The following is an 8,206-nucleotide window of genomic DNA, read 5'->3' as shown; positions in this document are numbered from 1 at the left end:
TTTTAAACAAACAACAAAAACGTGGTCTCAAATGGCTGTAGGTGCTCAACCCCAAATGCGGTTGTGCATTTATACTGGGGGAGCAGATCCTGCCCTTGTAGTCCATTGCTAGGGACGATCCCCAGCATAAAAATGCATACAATGGAGGATGCCTGCAGCGGACTACAAGTGCCACAATAGAATCCTACACCAGGTAGATGGTGTGGATGTGTAACAATTAGAATAATACAATACAGGAATATGGGTGCACTACTGTGGTAGATGTATACAATGACATTGGCTATCCCTCAACACTGATGTTAAAATTGAGACATTCACCAGTATATCCTTATATGAAGGACATACCAGAGCCCGCACACCAATGCCAAGGTTTCTCAAATGGCGCGGGACCTAACGCTAAACCTACCTGTGCGTGATAAGCAAAACAGGGGCCAGTGGGCAATTACGGCAGCATTCGGTCGACTCACAGCGTCCTCCTAGGTACCCTCCAGCGTGTCAGCCTGCACTTGCTGCATAGTAGAGGCATAACATGTGACAATGTGATGTATTCCCTTTCGCTTATGAAGTTTCAGAGCGGAGGGAATTTCAAACAGGTTGTTAGCCTGAGCTGGCTGTATGCAGAGCTTTCACTGGGCACAGCTGAGGTATTCATCCCAGGGGAGAGGGCTCATCAGAATGCAGCACTGGGTCAGCATGCAGGAAACAACTAATTGGTGCTAGTTGGAAATCACAGGTGTTGGTCGTACATCATTCTCTCATTTACTGCTGGATTTTCATTTCCCTCTTTGCAATTCTGGGGCGCTCAGTTTGCCACAAGACTTTTAAAATTATATTGGTAGTGATAGCTCAGGTCCTGCAGACAATGAGCTTCATGATGTCTTCTATGGCAGGATTCAGAGCAGACTGAATCTTTGGAAAGGGATAGGTCTGCCCTTCATACAGCGCCTGTAAAGGGGGGAAGGGGGAGTTGTTTGTTATGGTTGGTTCAGGGTGTTCTGGAAGGGTATACATTGCCAGCGTGTTACCTAATACAGGTGTGTAATAAAAAAAAAAAATGTTTTATGGATATACATATTGATACATATATTCATAGATAAATCAGTTCAAGGTAATTATGGTAGTTTCTGTTTGCAGGAGTCAGGTACAGATTAAGTGGTATGCATCACGCTTGACTCTCAAACTACACACATCTGTCGGTATGTATCAGCACGCAGTCAGGTCAACTTTTAGGTGTACCATCTCCGCCCATATTCCGTATATATCCTCATGAAGTTAGATAATAAAAAATTATAATAATAAGAGAGAAAAGAGAAAAAATAAATAAATAAATAAATAAAAAATAAAATAAAAAAGGGAGGATTGAGAGAGAATTTTTTTTTTCTCTCTCTCTTTCCTGCTGTTCGCCCCTGACGGCATTATCAATTCACTTATGTACCTGACAGACAGTCAGGTGGCATATGCTCACATAGTTCATGAACACTTTCAGAATAATACTGCACATACGTTTCCAGTTCAGCAGACTGCCAGCATACCTGACACATGTCTTTCAGGTAGAGCTCACCCACGTCATCGGTTACTGACACGCTTTCAGATCAACCACGGCACGAAGTTATAGCATGAGTGACTTGCCCATCATACCTGACACGTTTTCAGGTTGGAAGTTACTTACATTACATTGCTACTGACACATCTTCAGAGCAATACCGTTTAGCATAAGTGACTTGCCGATCATAACCTGACACGTTTTCAGGTTGGAAGTTACTTGCATCACATTGCTACTGACACGTTTTCAGAGCAATACCGTTATGTAGAGGTAGCTCAAGTAATGTCCCAATATACCTGACCTGCCGTCAGGGGGTATTTACTTGCATCACATTGCTAACTGACACGCTTTCAGGGCAATACCATTTTGCAGCTTCTCATAAATGGCTGACCAAGTATACTTGAAGTATTTCAGCGGGAAGTCACTTACCGCATTGTTCTATGTCACGCGTCAGAACAATACCGCGGGCAGAAGCATATAAGGTGGTAGCAAGGAGTAGCTTATTATAAAAAATAATAATAAATAAATAAAATAATAAGACTAATAATAATACAAATAAAATAATAAATAAATAAACATATATAAAAAAATGCAGATATAATGATCACATTGCAGGATCTTAGTAGCCGCATGTTGTAGGGGTAGATCGCATATCCTGTCGCAGACATCCTAAGCACGCAGTACATATCGAATGCTGACACAGTCAACTCATTGCGTTTTTCACAAATAAACAGCATTACAACTCACCTTCACATCATAGGTAGTAATGCCAGCCCTCCAAATTTATCTTCCAGGGCGTAGCTCTGGATGACGTTAGTTCTTGCATGGCCAGAGTCAGTAGCAGCCGTATAAAAAAAAAATTCAAAACAAAAAAAGTCTTTCGAAAAAAGAAAAACAAAAAAAAAATTTTAAATAATTTATCAAAATAACAAATAAAATCAGTGGATTCTTGGATAGCAGTCCAGGAGGTGAGTCCACCCTGTGTGAGTCCACACTGTGTGAGTTCACCCTGCGTGAGTCCACCCTGCGTGAGTCCACCCTGTGTGAGTCCACCCCGTGCCCGTAGCTTCCACTTCAAGTGCTCCAATCACAGGTATGGTTGCAGAGGATTTGAGCGCTGCACCTGCTTTATTTGTGCTTTCTAGTATATGGAAGGATATTACAGAAGGCAAGGATATCAAGTTCCATGACACAAGTTACTTGCATCATATTGTTACTGACACGCGTTCAGAACAATACCGTTTACGTAGTCATAGTATGTGAGTTGCCCATCATACCTGACACATTCAGGTGGAAGTTACTTGCGTTTATTGTTACTGACATGTCTTCAGAGCAATACATCAAAAACATGTTACACTTCAAAGGCAAACGTTTACATGCTCACTCATATGTTCTTAGTATGGCACTCTCATGTCAATCCCACAGTAGCTTTTACTCCATTACTACATGGTTTCTTTGCAATCAACAGTTGGTACGTTTTATCAATATGTTATATCTAGTAATTCAGTCCTTTCTTTCAGGGCATAGAACTTGGTGACGGTGCTTTTGAGTTTCTGTTCTTATGCACCAAATCCATCACGGTAGTTGTCATCAGATATCAGCACATTTATCAATGATCACCGCAGTCGATCAATATCTATCATTCCATCAGCAGTGTTAACATCTCGCATCATATAAAAAACTCATCCATGTGGTTGTTTTCATGTCACAGGGTTACTAATAAGCTGCAGTGCAATAACACATACTCATTGGCGGTATAAGTTATAAAAAAAAAAAAAAAAAAATATTTCATCATCTATTGTTTCTGACACGCTTTCAGAGCAATGGGTCTCACGTCACACACATGCAGTGGCATACCCCTCATGACCTGTCACGTATTCCAGGTGGGATGCACTGTTTCATCTATCGTTGCTCACACAATTTCAGAGCACTGGGTCTCACGTCACACACATGCAGTGGCATACCCCTCATGACCTGTCACGTATTCCAGGTGGGATGCACTGTTTAATCTATTGTTGCTGACACAATTTCAGAGCAATGGGTCACACGTCACAGAAATGCAGTGGTATACCCCTCATGACCTGTCACATTCAGGTGGCAGGCACTGTCCACCTATGGTTAAAAAAAACAAAAAAAAAAACACATATTTACTCAACATTTGTTCCAAGCAAACGTTATGTGTTTTACTCATACGTTCTTAGCATGGCACTCTCAACTTTAGCCACAGCCCTGTTTTGATCAAAATTCTGACAAGGGTAGGTACTTTACGCAACAATAATTTGCACATAAATTCTAAATACATTATATTTTAGTAATAGTCAGTTCATTTCTTTCAGGGCATAGCTCTTGGTGACGTTGCTTTTGAGTTTTACTAATAGTCAGTAACAGGTTGTCGGTCAGCATGTCTCATGATTCAGATATGATGCTTGTCGATTCCAGAGACTCTGTCAAGGGTTTTGGACAGAGGCAGTGTCTCTTCATAGCGCATGTGGACAATTCCTAAAATCTTGGAGGAGTTGCACAGAAGGGGAGTTCCTTTGTGGCAACAGCTAAGAAGGCCGAGCTATACAAATTACTGATGGAACAACCTCTTGCTGGCCTCAGTGGGGTTACCAAGCCCGCGGGTGGAGAGTGGACACAGCTTGGTTATAGGAGTCATCACAGCTCATACACCATGTATACTTACAATAGCGTAGATATCATTGCTTCCCTTACTATAGATTCATTCCACTAAGCATATGTCACCATAGCAGAGACACAATGCATTCGCTTCTCAAGTCGGTACCATGTACACTTTACCATCTACGTACACATTGCTAGTTCACATGTAGGCGAAGTACGCATACGTCCTCACAACGAAGGTATAGATTGCGTCATGCCATCATACAGGTGCAATGTTCCATCATGGGTATGCCGGGTAGATGTCGTGATCATATATTCATTTTATATAGCATCACAGGGCAGGCGGCACTGATATGTTTCATAGGTTGCTACATTTCAGGCTGTCGTCATTACTACGGTCATGTTTCCTCAGGTATTCAGTCTTGTCATGTTTCTTAGGCCGTCACGATATTAGTATTATCACGTTAGTGCACTCTGGTCTGGTGGGGTCTGCTAGGGTTAGGGTGGGCCATGTTTTCAGGTTGCTACGGTAGTATGCCCGCATTTTTCATGTTCTCAGGTTGTGTTTTCAGATTCACATGAAGATCATCACTAGTAAGTTGCACACGTTTTTAGGTCTGTCACACCTTTCAAGCTGCACCATAGTCAGTTTGGTGCGCTGCTCATCATCAGGCAATGTTCTTGTGCTCTCGCAAGAGTTGTTATATGTTCCAAATACACACGCTTCAAATGCATAGGCTTGTCACTATATGATTACTGTAAATAGGCTCGTTACACAATATCTAGGCAACCTATCATTACTACGGGTATGAGATTTACAAAGTTCAGTCACGACTACAAGCACTATGGTTATGCAATGTTCTCGCACGACTACAGGCACAACGGTTACGCCAGACGTGTCACGACTACAGGCATGATGGTTACGCAATGTCCTGTCATGATTACAGGCACTATAAATACGGTAGACCTGCCATGACTACAGGCACAATGATTACGTAAATGTCCGGTCACAATTACAGGCAAGTATGGTCATTCTATGTCCTGTTAAGACTACAGGCATGATGGTCGCGTAAGACTTGTCGCTTTGTTGGGTACAATGGTTTTACAAATCATGTCGGGGCTACTATCGAGTAGTGTAAGAATTCTTTCCTCCAGGATACACTAAACCAATTCCTCCCAGTATATCTGTTTCATTCCATGACTCTTATTAATTAGGGTATGTCAGGATGGCACGGGGTGGTCATGGAAGCCTTTATTTTACCTACCCACTCAAGTGTATTTTGCCACTTAAATTTCAGGTAGAGGTAAAGCAGTTGTCTACTTCTAAGGAAGGTATTTGATTCATCTTGGTTCAACACTATTGGTCATAAGTACCAGGTATGGACCAGGTATGGGTAAGTAAGTAGCTTGTTGTTTAAGTAGATTTGTGCGTGTGCTATGCGTGCACACACAGTAAATCATGGTTACCCCTTGCTAGGTCCTCAGTCAGATTATTTCAGTTACATATTGTACATGTCTGTCTAATCACGATAGTGTCCCGATCATATGGTGATACAAACACTGTCACAGCTACAGGCACGATGATTACGCAAAGTCCTGTCACGTCTACAGGTCACTAAATGTATTCTGTAGTCTTGTTGCTATTAGGGACAAGCTGCAATCCTCTGAGTTTCCTATCAAGGTATGGGTTCAGTGATGTAATACTTTCTGCTTCCACGGCTTTTGATCTTCATGTGAGCATGTCAGTATCAATGAACAACTTGTCATAAGTAGATGAGGGTTACGGTGCCTGTTCTAATCTTTCTTGAACAATACTGTTAGCTAAAACATTGGGTCATAATCCTACTTCTCTTTCAGGGTATTCTTCCCGATTTTGTGCTGCCGCAGCAGCGTCACAGCACAAGGTTCCAACGCATATCATCAAATAATGATAATGGGTAGATGGTCTTGTTATGTGAGATGTTCCGAATCTTAGGTTTGAAATGTCGCTGTGTTTAAGTTTGCCAATGTAATTGTGATATATCAAATGTTAATTATACCTACTTGTCTTGCTTTTTGCCCTCTATAGGCGTGCCCTCGATCACGGTTATGGCACACCTCAGCCGTTTTATTATGTATATGGTATTTATGTATTGTTGTAAGATGTTCCAGGTAAGTACTCACAGTTTAAGCCCCGAGCACAAACGTGTTATATGTTTTGGCAGCATGTGTGTGTTTTGCTTACCTGTTTGTTGGGCAGGAAGTTCTGTAGTTCAGAGTGTTATATTTTACTGTTGTCCACAGCGGCCATGTTCTGAGTCTGCTGTGGACAAGATGTCATAGCTTTTTTTTTTTCTCTGTCTGCATGAGAGAAATAAGCCACGCCCCCTCATCTCCCCCCTCCCGAGGTCTGCATGAGAAGTCATAGTACACAGCTCCTCACCTCCCCTCCCCCTGCTCTGTCTTCTGAAAACGCAGATCTGCACAAAAGAAGGAACACAGATAAGATAAGTGTGTTATCTGAAGGGGAGGATGAGAAGGTGCACGGGCTGGGGATGTATGGACTGCAGGGGAATTAATCTCATACTGGGGATGATCTCTATATGTGAAGGGGGAGGGGGGGACTCCTAAATGACACATGCTGGGAGTTGTAGTCCCTGTTATGTGTGTATATGCTAGTGTTTGTAAACCAGTGTGCCTCCAGCTGTTGTAAAACTACAACTCCCAGCATGCCCTGACAGACTTTGGGCATGCTGGGAGTTGTAGATTTGCAACAGCTGGAGGCACACTGGTTGGGTAACACTGTTCTAGCCTATTGAGCATACACATCATGTTACACCAGTGTTTCCCAACCAGTGTGCCTCCAGCTGTTGCAAAACTACAACTCCTAGCTGGGAGTTGCATGCTGGGAGTTGTAGTCCCTTTTGTGTGTGTATGACAGTGTATCCCAACCAAGGCTGATTTATATTAGTGTGCTGTGTATAAGGGGGCAAGGAAAATAGTAGGGTGGGTAGAGGGCGAAACAAAAAAAAAAAACGAGCCGCCCCAAACCAGCAAGGCATGTGGCATGCTGGGATTTGTAATTTTCAGCACAGCTAGAAACAGGAAATAGAAGAAAACATAGGAAAACAAAGTGGGGGATAAAAAGAAAACAAAGAACGAAAATAGAGTAGCTTAAACAACAAGAATAGAAATGAAACAAAACAAATAGGGTAAGTCAAAAACGGAAAAACACCGTTAACCACCGGAGTACCCCTTTAAGGACCTTTGCTTCCGTAAAGGGGGAACATATATTTTCAGACTGGGTTTTAGAGAGTTGCGGTAAATTAACGGAGTTTAGGAATTCTTGAGTGAGGAGCTTTTTACATTGTGTTACTTCTGGGGTATCTGAGGCATTGATATTGTATAGGGATGTGCATGAAAGGCTTTGTCAATTTCGGGTGTTTCGTGGACTAAAGTGCCAGTAGAAGTATGCACATCAGAGGTAAAGGCTTTGTTTAATCTGGGACATCATAACTTTAGTGGGTTTGTCAACAGGGCTGTGGCGTCGGAGTCGAGGAGTCGGAGGAAATTTTGGGTACCTGGAGTCGGAGTCGGCAAACAATGCACCGACTCCGACTCCTACTAAATTTAGATTGGAATAAAAAAAAATTAAAAAAAGAAAATTTAAATGTCCCAATTCACAAAAAGATATAATTAATGACTTCTCTACTGTAAAAATAAAGACCAATGCATGCAGTGCCTCACGTAACCGCAAAACGAACACGTTAAGTGACCGTGAAGAAGCATGCTTTTCATGTGCTTTACTATTTGGCACACAACGCACAATAAGGAGCAGCAATACTTCTACTTTCCATAGTGTTGTGTTCTGCTGTTACAGGAACCCATGGGTAACCTAGCCTCTCACTGATAAGGGATTAAGTAAATATGTTTTTTGCAGGACTAGAGACACTTGCATAAGTGAAGGGAATGGAGGGTCAATAGTTCAAGACTGAAGCTGTAAACCATTGGAAAAAGGCCATAAAAACTTGTAAACTCGATTGTTAGCTTAAAGGGGTAATC

The sequence above is a fragment of the Hyla sarda genome, chromosome 4 (genome assembly GCF_029499605.1).
Source record: "Hyla sarda isolate aHylSar1 chromosome 4, aHylSar1.hap1, whole genome shotgun sequence".
Classification (NCBI taxonomy): domain Eukaryota; kingdom Metazoa; phylum Chordata; class Amphibia; order Anura; family Hylidae; genus Hyla; species Hyla sarda.
This window is presented reverse-complemented; position numbering follows the sequence as displayed.